Source organism: Athene cunicularia, assembly GCF_003259725.1.
Source record: "Athene cunicularia isolate RWA chromosome Z unlocalized genomic scaffold, athCun1 chrZ_part2, whole genome shotgun sequence".
NCBI classification, from domain to species: domain Eukaryota; kingdom Metazoa; phylum Chordata; class Aves; order Strigiformes; family Strigidae; genus Athene; species Athene cunicularia.
Window position 1 is genome coordinate 3,927,794 of NW_020799143.1, and position 16,251 is coordinate 3,944,044.

General features: G+C 38.7%; 1 protein-coding gene across 4 annotated transcripts in view; it reads right to left on the reverse strand.

Moving 5' to 3' along the window:
- NRG1 (neuregulin 1) overlaps positions 1-16,251 on the reverse strand; it is a 497,547-nt gene that overhangs the window by 437,646 nt on the left and 43,650 nt on the right. The window lies entirely within an intron of this gene.

Consider the following 16,251-nt stretch of genomic DNA (forward strand, 5'->3'; position numbering starts at 1 on the left):
GGGGGCGGGAAGCGCCCAAATAGCATGTCAGACTGTGATATATTTGGACTTTGAGATTTCAAAAGGGCAGCAGCAATTAGGAACAGAACACTGAGAAGCCATGTGAGCTGTAAAATATTAATGAACTCAGCATTCTTAGGAATGACACGGTGGTGCCGCCTCTGGATCATGAATTATGGTCTAATAGCTAAACTGCTATATGAGGCCCAAAAGAACTCTCCTTTTACATGGGGCCCACAGCAACAACAGAAGGCTTTTATAGAATTAAAACATGCCTTAATGTCTGCACCTGCTTTAGGACTTCCTAATATAACCAAAGACTTTCAGCTGTTTGTTCACGAAAGACAATGCCTGGTACTAGGTGTGCTGACTCAGAAGATGGGAAGCTGGAAATGACCTGTCGGATACTTCTCTAAACCGGTCACAGTGCGTAAAGGGTGGCCAAACTGCCTTCGAGCTGTGGCTGCAACAGTGATGCTCATACAGGAAGCTCAGAAATTGACTTTGGGAAGAACAATAACAGTCTATATCCCACACATAGTAATAACTGTTTTAGAATAGAAGGGGGGACATTGGCTATCTCTGAGCTGAATGCTGAAGTACCAGGTAGTACTGACTGAATGAGATGATGTGATTCTAAAAACAACTAACCTGGTAAATCCTGCAGTGTTTTTAAGTTCCACACAGGAAGAAGAGCAACTGGAACAGGACTGCTTGGCTACTATCGAGTATGTTTATTCCAGTCGAGAAGATTTGAAGGATGTACCATTGGAGCGACCAGACTGGGAATTGTATACAGATGGCAGCAGCTTTATGGAGCAAGGAGTTTGATATGCTGGATATGTGGTAACAACAGACACCAGAGTTATAGAAGCAAAGGCACCAACGAGTACCACATCAGCTCAGAAATCAGAACTCATTACTTTGATTCAAACCTTAGAACTAAGTGAAATGAAGAAAGTAAATATTTGGACAGATTAAAAATATGCTCTTGGGGTGGCACATGTCCATGGAGCCTTGTGGAAAGAAAGAGGATTATTGTCGTCTCAGAGATCAAATATTAAGCATCAAAATTAAATTCTTAAAATTATTACGAGCAGTTCAAAAACCAGATCAGGTAGCAATCATGCACTGTAAAACACATCAAATTGGGAACACAAAAGAAATTGCTGCAAATAATTTGGCCGACCAAATGGCAAGAAAATGAGTATTTCAAATGGCATTAATTCCCTGCAAAACAGTAACTCTTCTGAGGGAGAGGCCAAAATATTCGGTGGAAGATGAAAAATTAGGTCAATTTTTGAATGCTAAGAAAAATTTAGCTGGGTGGTGGATAACTCCTCATGGATGAGTAATAGTTCCACCTTTATTAATGAGAGAAATAATGCAAACCAAACATCAAGAATGCCATTGGGGATCAGAAGCTTTAGTAACTTCTTTACAAAAACAAGTTATATCTGTTAAAATGGTGGGCATGACTAAATTAATAACTGCAAAATGTGAATTATGTTTGAAAAACAATCCAGTAATCAAGAAGAGTTCAAATGGGTAGATTAAAATCTGTTACAGAACCTGGAGATTATTGGCAAATAGATTTTTCAGAATTACCTAGGCAAAATGGGTACTGATACATCCTGGTGGGGTTGGAGAAGCTTTTGCCTGTCGCACCACACAAGCCAATGAAGTAGTAAAGTGGTTACTATAAGAAATAATTCCAAGATTTGGAGTTCCTATTGGAATTTCGTCTGACAGAGGCCCACACTTTGTTGCAGAAATAGTCCAAAATGTTAGCAAAATTCTGGGTATCCCTTGGGATTTGCATACTCCATGGAGGCCACAATCCAGTGGAAAAGTAGAAAGAATGAACCAGACTTTTAAAAGGCAAATAAGTAAGATCTGTCAAGAGACCAATTTAAAATGGCCTCAAGCATTTCCATTGGCATTATTACGAATCAGAGTATAACCAAAGAGTGGAACCTCAGTCAGTCCTTATGAGTTATTGTATGGAAAACCTTATGACTTCACAGAACTAAATCCAAACATGCATGTAAAAGGAAAACAATATGTATATAACTATTTGCTTTCTTTAGGAAAAACTTTGACTGCAATTCGGAATGCAGTAGTGTGGAATAAACCATTATCCCTAGAAACTCCAGTCCATGATTTTCAACCAGGAGATTATGTCTATGTAAAAACGTGGATTTCTGAATAGTTTCCTCTGCAGGAACCCTGGGAGGGACCTTTCCAGATACTGTTAACCACCTTCACAGCTATCAAGATTGCAGAATCAGATGCTTGAATACACTATATCCGAGTGAAGAAAGCACCTACTCCATAGAAAATTATAAGCCGTGGTCTAAAGACTTTGAAACTGACTTTGAAACATGTCTAATATTTCATACCAGTTTGTGATTGTTCTCCTTATATTGGCTTGGAAGGTGATGCCAGTGAGATCATGAGTTGATTTGGTGGCTAGGAACAAAAGGCAATTGGATACAGAACAATTAATTAACATTCCTAAAGGAATGCCTGGAGAAAATTTGATGTTAGGATTGATTAAGGGATTTGCCAACTTGCAGAACATTACGTAAATTACTGCCTGTTTACCAATACCAAGAGCAGTAGGTGAATCTATTCTTTGGGGAATCTTAATTATGAATTTGACAGATTTGGAACATAAAAATAATACTACTTATTGCAAAAAAAAGCCAGTGATTCAATGGTATAAACAAGTGAAGGTTATTAGGAAACAAGGGAAATCACCGGGAAAAAACATCAGACTGTGAGGAACTACTAAATTATGACTTTGTAACAGGGTCTCAACCTAGTGCTTTGGATCGAGTTCTCCTCCCAGGAGGCCCAAACCCTAATTGAGGATGGTGTTCATATGATGAACAGATTAAAAACAATGTGAGAGAGAGCATCATGGAATGGCAGTGTAACAAAACTGAGCAAAGTACCCAAAAACAGGCACAGTGGGACTCTGTATGGTCTATGTCTATATTCTCACAATTTCAGTATATGGCCAGAACCCCTTGGTGTTTTACTTGGGATGGTACCTGGATTAATAGAGTGTTTTCAATCCTTCCCTTGATAGTAGATAAAGGCACTACCCGACTAGAAAAAGAACAGGTAGTACCATGGTGGAAAGGTGGAATGATTGCAGCAATGCAGACTTAATAATTCAAAGAATTCCTCATTTGGCAGCTGCTTTGAAGTTTGGTTGTTATTCTCGAGGTTTTCATAATAACCTCACCATGACTAACATCTTTACACCCAGAAGAGGATACTTTTTTAGTTATAAGAAATCTACCATTCAGAGTCCAGGACATTTAGTTCAGGCATTAAGTGATGGCACCTGGACAACCCACTTACCAGTAGATGGTAAGATGAAACAAACTACTTTAGGCCTGCTAACACTGTGTCTGATTTGTAAGAAATCGCCATTCAAGGGATTCCTGGAAAATTTAAAATTACAATGAATTAAAAGGTGTGAAACAATTGATGACACCTGGAATGAACCATCAACAGGAGTAAAAATTGGCTGGGCTTTAGAGTCTCTTTTGAACCCAATAGCATCCTACAGGAATAAGAATGGCTTTATCACTTAACAGGACAAGTAGAAAAATTGGCCAATGTTACAAGAAAAGGATTTAAAGAATTAAACATACAGTTACAGGCAAATTCCTGAATGACACTTCAAAACAGGATGGCATTAGACTTTCTTCTATTAAAGGAGCATGGAATATGTGGATATCTCAAACATAGACTGGATCACTGCTGCATTCATATCCCGAATATTACACAGGATGTAGAACATGATCTAGATCTGTTAGGCAAAATCAAAAAAGAAACATAAACCGTTCGAGAAGATATGTCAGAAGATTGACTAGGAAAAATTTTCAGTGGATTAGAATGGAATTTGAGTTTTTGGCTGAAATCCCTAATCAAAACTCTATTTTTGCTACTAATTGTCCTTTTGACGATTATGTTGGTGTATGCCTGTTTTAAAAGGCAGTTTACTAATAGCCTTGCAATACATTGTAGAATTATGAGACAAGTACCCACTATGCCACCAGACTACAGCCCACCACCACCATTATCTGGAAAGACAAACTTTGGCTTCGAAGATAAAAGCGAATAAAAGGATGAAAGTATTGAAATGATTTTCAACACTTTCGAAGGGGGGAAATGTTACTGATTTTATTATCAACTGAAATTAAATTGTGTTTGATTTTAATATAAGTATAGAATTAAGAGATATTTTAGTAAAAATAATTTATTTTACATTTATTGTATTTTGAATCTAGCAACCGACTGCTACTCTAAAATATCCTGTACAGCCCTGTACCTAGGCCAAAGGGATTGGTCATAATTGTTTAGTAGGAATGGTTAGAACCTAGGTAACCAAACACAAGATGATTTGTAAACTGATTTATAATACATGTATAGGACTAGAAGAATGCAAGTAGTTGTCAAGGTCCAGGATTAATGGGAACTGAGGGAAGTAACCGTAACAGCTTGCAAGTACCTGCCAAGAACACTGTGTCATTAAGCAGAAGGTAATTCCAGCAGGGGGAGATCGCGACCACCGAGTCATGGACCACCTACTCACATTACACCCCAGACCCATTTCTAGACATTTCTAATCTTTACTGCACAGAATCGGAAATAGGAGGAGAATATATTAATGATTTCTTGGAAGTTGTATGCTTATGTATGAATACTTAATGAATATGTATGAGTAAGTTCTATATGAGGTGTATGCTTCTAGTGCCCGGCATGTGTTGTTGGTGAGAGCACTCCCCTACACATCTGCCTGTCAATAAAGAAGTGTCTGCTTATATACATTACATTAGTGTCAATAAGTTTTTATCCCAGTTTTTGGTGACGTGGTGGTGTTCAAATTAAATTGATGGGGCTTTTTTCCAAGTCAAGTCTATCTTTTGCCCAGGACCATAATTGGTGAGTGATCCTTTCCTGTGATTGTCTCAACCCTCAATACTTTTGTTATGTTTTATTCTCCCCATCCCACCAGGGTGGGGAGGAGTGAGCAAGTTGCCACATGGTGCTTACTTGCTGTCTGGGTGTTAGGTGTTGGAAATGTGAGAAAATCACACACATTTCCTTGACACAGGGTGCCTAGAGCAAGCATGGGACAGAATGGAGGTCTAGTGATTTGTGTTTGTCATGGCACCAAGGCGGAATGCGAAGCGAGGTGTAGCACGTGCGGTCCCATTCTTTCAACTCCTCTCAAAGACAGTTTTATCTCCTGCTCTACCCATTTCTCTCAAGGAATGATTTTTGCAGTAGTTGGCCGGCCTTGTTCATCATCCTTCCTTTTTTCTCACAAAATGCAGCTGCACCCCTCGCACCAAGATGGCCTTGTTTGTCATCCTCCCTCTTTTTCCCAGAAAAAACAGCACACCCCTCGCACCAAGGAATGTACTGTGTCATTACTCAAAAGGTAATGGCTTGACTACAGTCCCACCCACTCACACAAGATAAATACTACCCCAATTTGTACCTAACATGGAGGGACAATAATCCAACACTAAATCAGAGGGACAGATTGACCAGTTTGTGCTCTCGCTCCTGCCCCGAAAGGATGCATTTTGGTAAGATTTCCTTGGCTATGCTGAGTCTATACCTGGGAACTTCTGTGTGTGGTTGCAATTCCTTTTCTTTTGTGTAGTGCTATATAGCCAATCTGCAGTCTGTGGATTTATTGCAGGCAATCTTAAAGATTCTGTAGATGTTGCATAAATATAAACCGTAAAATTCATGGATCTGACAGCTTCCCTTGAGTGCAACCAGACCTACAGCATATGGGCTGTTCATGCATCCTGGTCATACCTATAGTTACAGCCCCATACTATTTGTGAATCTGATGGCTTCTTTTGAACACAGCTGGACCTACAGCACACAGGCTGTTTGTGTGTCCGGGTCAGGCCTATAGTTACAGCCATAACTGATATACCTATTAAGAGATAAGTCCAGCCGCCCCTAGCCCCTCTAATCTCTGAGGACCGGATAGAATGCAAGGGGATTTATCTCTTACCAAATTTATTCTCACCCTAAATGCAACACTGGGCCTAAACCACAACAAGACTTAAAGGATATGATGCCCATACAAACTTTTGTCTGCTGTTCCCATAGCCTGAAAAGGAGCATGCCTAGCTACCCCCTTAAAGAAGACGCTGCTGGAAAAAATACAAGCCAAGGAGCTTGTTGCCCACTCAGAACAAAACTGTCCATGTTCCCCTGCCCAGGGTGCCCCATCTTGTGAAGTGTTGGAAAATCTTGCTCATGGGATCAGCCTTTGCAGTGGAATGAGTCTCAGTTCCCTGTGGTTCTCACCCAGTCTACTGATGCATTTAGATATCACCTAGCCTTCAGGACAAGGAGACATGGCATGGTCTACACACATCCGCTTGCCTCAGAGGGTCAGGAGGAACAAAGCTTTCTGCCTCATCTCCTGTGTATGTTTATTCTCTATGTCTCAGTCTTTCAATACTGGAGGTTGTGCAATGGAAAAAAGAGCATAACTATTGCTAAGCCCAAGCTGTTAGTTAGAAGCTGTTAAATTCTCACTTGAATCCCCTTAATAATTTTTTTAATATTTTATGTAGTCACAGAAGATCTGAAATCTCTGAAGGCCCAACTACCCACCACAGCACGGTGACTATTGAATGCGAAACTTCCTCGAAGTAATAAGTCTCTTCTTAGCTCTGCGTCCCCAGACTAACTCCATCCAGGCAGAAGTTTGAAAACTAATTGCAATGAAACATTACCAGAAACTCATTTGCTCAAATACATTCTCAGATTGGCCATTACAAATAAATACTATTCCCTCATGGTTACTAGTCAATACCTCTTAGCTGGTTTGAAAGAGGTGACTCAGACACTGAACGCAAGCCTGTCTTTCCTACTGTTATAAATGACTGTCTCTTCTCACTGTTTTCAAGAGCTTTACAGTCTAGCAGTACAGCATATGCTAATATACTACCACAGCCTTTCTAATTGCTGCTTAATGTCTTTTTCTTGTGGTATTCTTGTGGTATTCTTGTGTATTTACAATCCAAATACCCACAATTATTTTGATCAGATTATGTCTACAAACCACCAATTACTGTCTGGCTAGAGATGCATCAACACAACACTTTTTCTGTGTGCAAAGGTTACAGGAGTTTTGTGCTAGGACTGCAAACAGGAAACTTAAGCCTTTCTGTATTTATGATCTCATTATTGTTCCCCAGCCTTTTATAATTGAAGAAATATCTTTCCTTGTGCCTGAGGGTAGAGGGGGGCAATAAACCATATTGTACAGTATTGCTACAATGGCTTTAATCAACAACTCACTAGAAATGAGACTATACCCTGAATACTGAGTTCCTAATTTCACACCCTTTCCCTTTGTTTGCTTTCCTGCATGTGGAGAAACAATATGCCTCGGTTTTTCTTGCATGCAGATTCACAAGCTGTTTCACAGAGGTTCTTTCCCAATGCCTTTACAGATAACCAGTTGTAGATGGAGCCTGACTTTAGAGCTTTTAATGCTTCAGAAGTGCTGTCATTAAGATACTCTGAGGAAAAAAAGACAAACACTGCCAAATATGTCTGTGACAGGGCATTAACACAAGTAGGAACCCTAGAGAGGAAAGGTAGCAAGGAGTATTTCGAGCATGGGGCAGCATTAGGCTACATAGGAAATACAATAGTCTTTCAAAATGTCTGAATTACCATGTTTTGCCATGAAGACAATGTCAAATGAGAAGATGCATTTCAGTTCAGATCAAAGTGTGGTTTTATTTCTACCTTCTATGGGTGCTGTCTTCATTTGTTTCAAGTGACTATGTTTGGAAACTGTTTTGCTTAATTTCCTTTTCAGACTTTAAAACTCTTTTTTTCCTCCTGTTGTTTTCGTAAACAGTGTCTTCCTGGAGCAGGGAGCTCTTTTCATTGTTTGCTAGTCTGGAGATTGGCACAATCCCACCTATTTCTGAAACAAGATGGTATAAACAGAGAACTTGAGAAAGATCTAGACACAGAGCAGAATTCGTACATACAGTGCCTAGGACAAGTTCTCCTCTGATGGAGTGATGGGAAAATACTCCAGCAGCCAGATGAGAACAGTAGGGTGATTGTCCACACAGGTCTAAAGTGTGGGAAGAAAAAGCATATTCTTAGAGGGAGGAGACTAAGAAGGGTCCCACCTCCATCTATTTTTTGCTTTGTTACAAGTTTTCTGGTGGTGTGAATCTTGCCTGAATTTTGAGAGACAGAACAACTCCAAATGCAATTCTACTCTACAGGTACCAGCTTTGAAATAAACGCTTTGTTGAGCTCCAGGGACATCGAAACTGTTGGTTTCTGCTCAGCTTGTAGGAGCGTTTCAGAACAAGACTACAGATTTTTTCCCTGCTATTTGCTCATGATGCAAAGTCATGATAACTTTGTGGGAGAAACAGGGCTGTTCCTGATAAAAATCAGTCCTGTTTATATATTAATGACATTGATTTATAAAACCTCTAACCACAAGATAATCTAACCCATTCTGACCTTATTTGATCTTCTTTGCAATGACACTGAAATCACCCCTCCAAAAAAGACTTTCAAATTAATATACCATGCCACCTAGTTCTAAAATATTTTCACTTTATCATTCAACATGAGAGTTAAACAAACTTGTCTTCTACAAGTGGAGAACATCCAACAAGGTGCTTCAGATAATCAAGAGCTTTTAAAACCACATGTTGAATGAAATCAAATATACAAGAAAAGCAAGACTTTTAGTGGAAGATGGCATGCAGAGAGGTGCAAGAAAAGGGAGTGAAAAAAAAAAAAACAACCCACAACAAATTAGCAAACCATGCAGAGATTTTACAGTTGAAACGGAATTTAAAAAAGCAGAGTATTATTTCTATTTTACTTTTCAAAATGATTTGTAGTTCATTCTTTTCTCACAACATGAATCAAAACCCTTTAAAAGCAGAGATAAATTTAGAGATAACATTGCTCCCCTACTCAAAAATGTCGCAAACTGAAAACTTCCCCATGGAGAACTGTGTGAGGCAGCCACTTAAAATTATATGCATAGATTGCAGCTGTTTAAATCAGTCTTTGAATGTCAGGCATTTCAGAGGACCTTGTCCCTACTTTTTATCTTCTTTAATATTACACCTTCACCTAAGATTTTTTACAGAAGCATTTTGGTAGAATCTGCCTTTCTTGACCTAGTGATAGTTTCATCAAAACCAGTTTTCATAAAGAAATAGAAGATTTGTTTTGGAAGGACAAAAATATAAATTAGACTTTAGTGAATAACACAAAAAATATTGACAGATTTTGACAATGCAAATACTGGATTTTCCTATGGGAAAAAAAAAAAAAAAAAAAAAGCTAAAATTAAATTCCTTTAATATGGAAACTGAAAACATAACTTTCACAGTCCCCTTTATTGACAAATTGACACGTCAATTGTGAAAAATATTTTGGCCAAAATTTGCAGAGTGTTCCCTAACAATGTTTTCTAGAAAAAGAAATTCCATTTAATGGGATAACTCATTCTAACAAAAGAAAAACAGGTATATGTGCAATTTCTTGACAGATGTGAGCTTGAGTGTTTTGCCCAAAGCGACACAAGAAGCATTTAGCATATTTGTAAATCAGACTAAATACTCTTGGGTCCCAGGGGCAATAACCACAAAACCATCCTCCCTTTGTGGTGATGAAGGGAAAAAGTTAATAACTAATCTGTACCTTCAAGACTCTGAGCCCTTTCGCACCTAGCTGCAGAGAACTGATAAAAACAGCAGGTGCTTGAAGATAAACCTGCCTAGAAGACAATGCGATTATACAGAGACAGCTTCTGACTACCTGAAGCACACAGCTCAGCAGAAACGAGGTTGGAGGTCAGAAGTTTACCAGCGAGGAAGACTTGAGCCTTCATCAAACGATCACCAGAGAACACCCAAGGACCACCACCACATTTTACAGAGCATGCGTGGTGGGTGTGGGGGTGTGTATGTGTGTGTAAACTATGTAAACAATTTCTGGGAAACCATCTGAACACTCCAGCCTTTTCTCTGGCATGAAAACTCAAGTATATTTATGTGTTCTATCTATATAAAGCAATATTGTGTTTAAATATCTTTAAATATATAATTCCCTTTATATCACCATTTTGTCTTCTTTCATGTCTTAAATGTTTTAAATAGGACTGTATGACTAATTTCATCTATTATAGTCTCCTTAAACACTTTATGATATTTTGTGTTATTCAGACCAACAATAGCAATAACAAAAAGAAGCACACTGAAAGTTTACACTCAACTGGTAATATTACCATTTCTCATTCTCAACAATTCTTTCATTACTGGGTTCAATATAATAGCAGCACCAACAGAAACAATCTTTTTTGTAATGCTTACTTCATTGATAAATAAATAAATTTGATCAAGGAATAGTGTTTTAGGGCTGTGGGATATTTAACAAAGTAAGATACTAGCTTATGTTTGTATTTCTTTGTAAATTGTATAGGCAATGAATCTACCAACAGAAGGCTATGTTATGGGTCAGTATAATCACTGAATGGGAACTGGATAGGATGGGGCTTCTGGAGAATAGTTGAATAAAACTAAAAGCTTCACATTTATGATGATTCTGTCTGTTTACACATCTTTATTACAGTCTTTCTAGCATGACCTTTGTTTTCAGGACACCTGCTGCCTGACCTGACTTGCATTCATGGAACACACAAATGGGATTCAGGCCAAGTGTTCACAACACACTCAGGGTAATAATTGCCACTGAGTATCCAGGCCTTGAGCAGCACCATTTCAGAGACTTCTTCATATTGACCCAAGTGACTCACAATTCAATTCCAAGAATAGTAAAACCCATCAAGATTTCCCTGGAGGAGATGCCTAGAGGTCAGCTGGTGTTGCATGGACTGCTGAGGACTTTCTTATTGAAGGAGAACCAGCAAGAGGAGCCATAATGAATAAGCCACTCCTAAGCCATGTTTCTCTGTCTAGGTAAGGTTTAGAGGTCTCAATGGGGTTAAAAGGCAGTGCTGGTAACAGCTACAGGCAGCAGCACTGGGTGCTGCGAGCATAAGGCAGCCAGGAGTTGCAGGAAAGGGGAGACACTGTGACTTCACCCCTCTTTGTCATATGCTTGGCGGTCTCTCTTCTGACTGCAACCTTCCATTTCCTTCGTCTGACTCTTCTGCATGGGTTTTCATCAAGAAAAAGTTGAAAATTGTGTTTGCAAAGAAGCAACTACTTGGCAAGAAGTCAAGATTTCAGTGTGACATCATAAGTAATTAAAAAATGAGAAAGCTTGGAGCAGTGGGGACTGTAGCAAGGGCCCAACAGTGTCAATTTGCTTGAAAAACTTAGGTTGAAGGATTGCATTTTGCAATGACTGGCTTTTCTTTTCTCCTTCTCAGACATAATTCTTCCTGGATGTGAACTGTAATACAGATTTTGCTTTTTGCTCTCTTCTGAACATTAAGCTGTGGGTCTCTCAATCAGACAGTAATACACTTTATTTCTTTTAGGGAGAATAAATCAAAATAGCTTGAAAGAATTAGTCTGTATCCTGAATTTACAGCTTTTTTTACTACCATAGTGTTCCTACTCATTTTCAGCACGAGAAAGGAGGATCATCTCCTCAGAATTAGATAAAGCCCTCCTGCCCTGTGATTGTGTGGCACCTAGCACTGTGGGAGTCCTGGTTCAGGACTCTGCAGCATCACTGCAGAAAAGGTAAGCACAAGGTAAGTATTCTGTAGTACAAAGGCCATAGCTAGGGCTAGCTGACAACTGTTAAGGTAAATCACCACTATTTACCTAGTCACATAATTTACATCAAATGAAAGTTGCATGAAGGTCACTGGTCCCCCATGTACCAGTCAAGAAGCACTTCTGCTTGCCTGTCTACCTGTGAGACAGGTAACTGCAGCCCTTGCACACCACAAGAACTGCTATCCACTGCTTTGTCTTAAGTGGAGTGGTTAGCAATACTGATATGGAAATATTCAGCATCAGATTTTAACAAGGCAAATGGAAGTGAAAAGCAGCAAATGGTATAAAAGGCGTTGGACATAACTCAGTCCTCTTTCCTAATACTGACCATCTAAAATCCCTATTTATAATGCATCATCACCAGCACATTAGATATGTGACTTTGTAAAGCCAAAGCAGACTTTTACCATTTAGTCATGCCCCCTCCTCCCCCCCCAAGGACTATCCAGAAAACATCACCTTATAAGAGATGGCTCTATTACATATATCTAGTAATACAACAATTTCTGTAAATAAAATTTTTCGTACATGTGTCTTGACAACTGAGATGTGACTAGTAAAATCAAGCAAGATCAAGTACTCCCTAGTAAGTCACAGCAAATCAGAAAATCTAGTTTAAGACAATCTTCCTTCATATATTCTTTAATAAACAAGGAAAATAGGCATGAATCTCTGGATTGTTTATTTCATGAAGAGTCTGGGGATTTGGCTATATCATGAACCATAGCAATCTTATTTCTTAAGTAATTTGGAATCAAATTCATTCTCAAATCTACTACAGAAAAGGAGATTAAAGAGGGGAGGCAGCAGCTTTTCTGTATCATCACATTTTCTTCACAAAAAAAATTTGGAACCTGTTCCAGAACATCAGTTGGTTTCCTTGGAATAGAAGATGCTGTGATAGGCATTGAAGACCTGAATGAACAACCTACTTTGCTTTCTTTCTTTTTCCCTTTTTTCTTTTTGTAAAAGCACAATATGGAAGAAGAAAAAAAAACAAACAAACAACCAAACCCTTGCATTTGATTTTCAATAATGTTAAAGAAGAAAGACTTACGACAGAGCTAAACTTAGCCAGACACAAAATAAAAAATAAAGACAATATGCTAGAAAACCATTTCCTGGGTGTAAAGTGAATAAAGTAGTGAGTCAAAGATTGTTTCTTATATATGATCATTTGCTCACATTCACTTCAGCATTTCTGTTGTTCATGGGTCAGGAGTGGTGGTGCTCAGAGAGATATTAGCCTTTTAACCTTCTCGACAAGGCAAATGTGGCAATAAAATCAGGATGCTGGTCATTATTGTTTTAAGAACAGCCTCTTTCCAAAACTACATACCAGTGTTGAGTTACACAAAAAAGCAATTTATCAAGCACTTCAAAACAGTATTTATGGAGTTACAACTCATTTGCTGTCTGCTAATTCAGCTTTGCATCAACGTCTTGCTCCAGGATTTAGACTATTATTTCTCATCTCTGAGCAGCACCAAACTGTGTCCTTCTTACGTGTGTCAACCTTCTTGTTCCTACTTTTGTCTTCCCTGTTTCAAGTGGCAACATGTTTATCAACAGATCTTACAAGGGGTAGGTGGAAGGGAAATTCCAAATATCCTCAAGAAGCCTGAACTGTGGCACACAGCATGTCATAATGAATCTGAGTTGTTTGGTGATGTTTTACATAGTTTACAGAAAACTAAGAAAACCAAAAAACATATCTGGACACTCGGAGTGACCACTGCATAGGATTTTATGTGGGCATAAGTTTACTCTTATATTCCTTGATTATATAGCAGCTGATTTGCACTCATGTCACCACAAACTTCAGCTATTCCTGAATCTGATGTGAAGAAAACCTTCAGTCAAGTACCTGGAAGATTACTGAAAAGACCTTTCCCAACAGTCATCCTTTTGCCACAAGCAGCGGTGGGAAAGTATTTCTGCTTTCCCACCTGCAGGAGAGCAGGGAGTGGAAAGGACACACAGCACAATGCACAAGATCCCTGTGCTGGGGACAGAGGAAGGGCTAAAGTCATCACCAGATTTCAGAAATGATTGAGTCTTAAGTACTGGGCAGCTACATCGGGTTTTACCAAACTTTATAGACACAGAACACTGAAAATACTAGAATAAAACTCAGTGTATTGCAGGCAGGCCATCATGAGACTTCCTTGTCAGAAAAAGTGCTGCCCCAAAACCAGACAAAAAAAACACATTAGTGTTATGTAACAGTCAAAAAAAAAAAAAAAAAAGTTATTTCAAGGATGTATATCTCTCTGATTCCTGTGTACAAAATATCTGACAGAGCAGAGTTATTCAAAGACTGGTATTTCATAACTGCTTTTCCTTCATTTTCTTGCCAGAAGCGAGAGTCTGAACCCAGTTGCATCAGAATCTGAAAGCCCAGTAATGCATTCTGCTGCCTCTCCTTAGCAGACTCTGGCACACACTCACATTTATCTGGGTGTGCCAGTGTGTCATGCATTATCTCACAGGCTTAGGTGTTTTCTTACTTAGACTAAGATCCCAAATTGGTACAGATCCCATACAGAGTCCTACATGACCAGCAGCTGGACCAAAGCCTATTTCTGTAGGACTTCTGTCAGCAGGCATTGTTGGCATTCACAAAGCAAATGAAGAGTCAATTAGCTAACAGAAATGCAAAGCTTATTAAGTTAAAGGGAACAAAGTGCTTTGATGCAAACAGAAATAATGTACTTTAAAAAATCATTGCTACATCTCAGGCAGTCCAAGTGCCATATACACACTACATGTGCCTTTTTGAAAGCCAGCTGTTCTCTCTTATTGTATCACAGCTGGTAAAACCCCATTCTATGAGGAGATGATGCTGTCAGTGTTGATGGTTTCAGAACACTCCAGAGCCATTTTCTTTACAAAAGCATGTTGTCAGGTGACCTTTACTTCTATGCATGAAATAGTCAAAATCTGATAAAACAGCACTCTCCCCTGTGGTGACCCAGAAGTCTTTTTCACTGTTTTTTTCTCACCAAGGTCTTTACAAGTTTCCATGTGTGGCCTGTGGCTCATGAGTGTGACCTGACTGTGCAAGGTGCTTCTCTGCCTGCGACAATGTTGGTCTTTATCCGCCCTCTACCAAGGAAACCAATTTACAAAAGACTTACTTCTTTTAAAGGTGTGTTCTGCCTACTTTCCCATGTCATCTGTGCCTCACAGGTTGACCAGGACAGCAGTGAACTCAATGGACTCTTCAGAAATATTGTAAAATGCTGGTTCGGGCATGTATTTTGATGACTAAAGGCTTCAGTTACTTATAATGTTCCTTTTCCAAACATAGGTCAACCCAAGAAACCCAGAAGTGGAGCTCAAACAACCAGGCCACATGAAATGGCAAACCTGTAAACTGCAAACCCAGACATGAAGCCTGCCAGGCGGAAATCAGGAACCACGACTTTGTACTGCTTGACTCTGACTGAAGTTGCATTCTGAGAGCTATTCCAGCTTGGCTTTGTAAAGTAACAACTCTTGTGTGGATATAATATCATGCCTCTAAGAAGAAAAAATGCTGGATCACCTTGATGAAATTCCTGAAGCAACATAGCAAGGGCTGACCTTGTGGCTATGAAAAACAAGTAGAACAGAATTAGGTGGCTATCACATGTTAAAATCAATACAATGGCCAGGACCAGGTAAATAAAAATAAGATTTATTTAAGCTCTTAACACAATACAGTCACTACTAATAATTTGCATTAGAGTTAGATCTTTGATAGGCAGTGGAATAAAATAAAATAAAATAAAATAAAATAAAATAAAATAAAATAAAATAAAATAAAATAAAATAAAATAAAATAAAATAAAATAAAATAAAATACCAACACAATACAATACTTGGAAAATATGCACTATTTGTTTCTTTCCTTAATTGTTTCTTTTATGTGGTGAAGCTTCCAGTAAGTATGACAAGAACATAAGGTCTCATTGGTCCTGTTTCACATCTGGGCAACTCTGGTTTCAGTTTTGTTAAATTCAGTGAAATGGACATGATAGACACACAGCTGCTTTCACTGTGGCAAGCACTGCTGCCCCAGTTTATAATAGATGCAAACTTACAGAAGCAACAGCTAATAACCAGGTAGTGATTTACTCATAGCAGAGTCAGGATGGGCTTTCCCATGTGCTCTTTGTTCATCTGAATGCATTACCTACATTAAAAATTATGATTTGACCTCTCTATCAACATATCTGTAACCTCAGCTTTGCATTCTGAATGGGAAATTTAGTATCTTAAACCATGCCTGAACATTCAAAAGGTCTGTTTAGTGTGTGTTAGGAGAAAAGTAGCATTTTCCTACTTATTCTATGGGCTTTTGTTGGTTTCCCTTCAATTAGTGAGTTTCTTCTCTTGTAGAACAATTAAGATGTTTGATGCTCTACTCAGCCTTTTTTTTTTTTTTCAGACA